Consider the following 2,001-nt stretch of genomic DNA (forward strand, 5'->3'; position numbering starts at 1 on the left):
TAGTTAAACTCAATAACATGATCTGGATATAATGAATATCGACAGAGTACTTCTTCCAGCCACAACAGAGTAGACATTCTTCTCAAACTCAGATAAAAATATCATTAAGACCATATTCAGAGATATAGAACACACTTTAGCAAAATCAAAATAACAGAAATCATACAATATGTGCTCTCAGACCACAAAAGAATTAACCTAGAAGTCAGTAACAGAATGACTACAAAATGGCCAAACAGAGTGGGAGTAAACAACACACTCTAATACATAAGTTAAAATAAAAAAACTCAAGAAAAATTAAAAATTTTTTAAGCAAATGAAAGTGAAAATGGGGCTGACTGGGTTAGAGCACAGACTTGTAATGAGAAGATCAAGGATTTCTTTCTTTAAAAAAAAACGATGGCTGGTAAAGGGATCTTAACCCTTAACTTGGTGTTGTCAGCACAACGCTCTCTGAAGTGAGCTAACAAGCCATCCCTGTATGTGGATTTGAACCTTTGGCCTTGACGTTATCAGCACACTCTACCAAGTGAGCCACAGGCCAGCCTCTAAGGATTTCAATTCCTGTACTGGCCAGCCACCAGAAAAAAAAATTGAAAAATGGCATTTACACAAATTTGTAGGACACAGAAATAGCAGTGCTCTCAAAAAACTTTATGGCACTGAATGCTTACATTTTTTAAAAAAAAATCTGATATCAATAATCTATGTTTCCACCTTTGGAAAGTAAGTGGGGAGAAAAGGTAATTAAATTGAAAGTAAGCAGTAGAAATGAAATAAAAACTAGAACAGAAATAAAATTGAAAAATAAAATCTGGAGAAAAAATAAACATCAAAAAAGCTGATTCTTCAAAAATATCAATAAAATTGAAAAACATATAGCCAGGCTAACTAAAAAAGATAATGAACACAAGAAAGAAATTACTAATTTCAGAAATGAAAGAGATCACTGCAGATTTTGTGGACATTAGACAAATAATAAATACTATGAAAAACTCTGTGCACACATTTGACAACCTATATGAAATGGACCAATTCCTTAAAAGACACAGTTTACCAAAACTCACACACACAAAACTACACAATGTGAAAAGGCCTGTATCTATTATGAAAATTGAGTAAATAAATAATGACATTCAAAACAGAAATCACCAAGCCTGGAAGGGTTCATAGGGGAATTCGAGCCAACATTTAAGGAAAAAAATATACCAACTTCCTACAATCTATTGCAGAGAATAGAAGATGAAGTACATCTCAACTCATCATATCAGGACAGCATTATCTCAGTTCCAAAAACAGACAAAGACATTACAAGAATAGAAAACTACAAATTGTTATCTCTTATGAACATACATGAAAATAAGTTCTGTAAAATATTAGCAAACCTAATCCAACAATGCACCATGACCAGGTGGTATTTATCCCAAGTAGGCAAGGGTGGTTCAACACATGAACATCAATTAATGTAATCAGTAACATGAAAATGCTAAAAAGAAAAAACAAAAATCACCTGATCACATCAACAGATGCAGAAAAAGCATTTGAAAAAATACATCACCCATTCACCATAAAAATTCTCGGTAAACTACAAATGGAGGGAAACACCACAACTTGATAAAGATTATCTACAGGAAACGGCAGCTAACATCATCCTTAATGGTGAGAAACTCAAAGCTTTCACAGATAATCAGGCACAAAGCAAGAATGTACCCTCTCATCACTCCTTCAACAATGCACTAAAAGTACTGGGTATTGCAATAACACAAGGAAATAAAATATTTACAGAATGAGAAAGAAACAAATAAAATTGTTTTTCATCACAGATGATATGATTATCTCTGTAAAATATCCTAGCAAGTAAATAGAAACCTTCCTGGGATTAATAACTGATTACAGCAAGACTGCAGGACACAAGGTTAATATACAAAAGTTAATCACATTTCTATACCCCAGCAATGACCAAGTAAAATTTAAAACAAAAACACAATACTATTTACATTA

Source organism: Cynocephalus volans, chromosome 5 (assembly GCF_027409185.1).
Source record: "Cynocephalus volans isolate mCynVol1 chromosome 5, mCynVol1.pri, whole genome shotgun sequence".
NCBI lineage: Eukaryota > Metazoa > Chordata > Mammalia > Dermoptera > Cynocephalidae > Cynocephalus > Cynocephalus volans.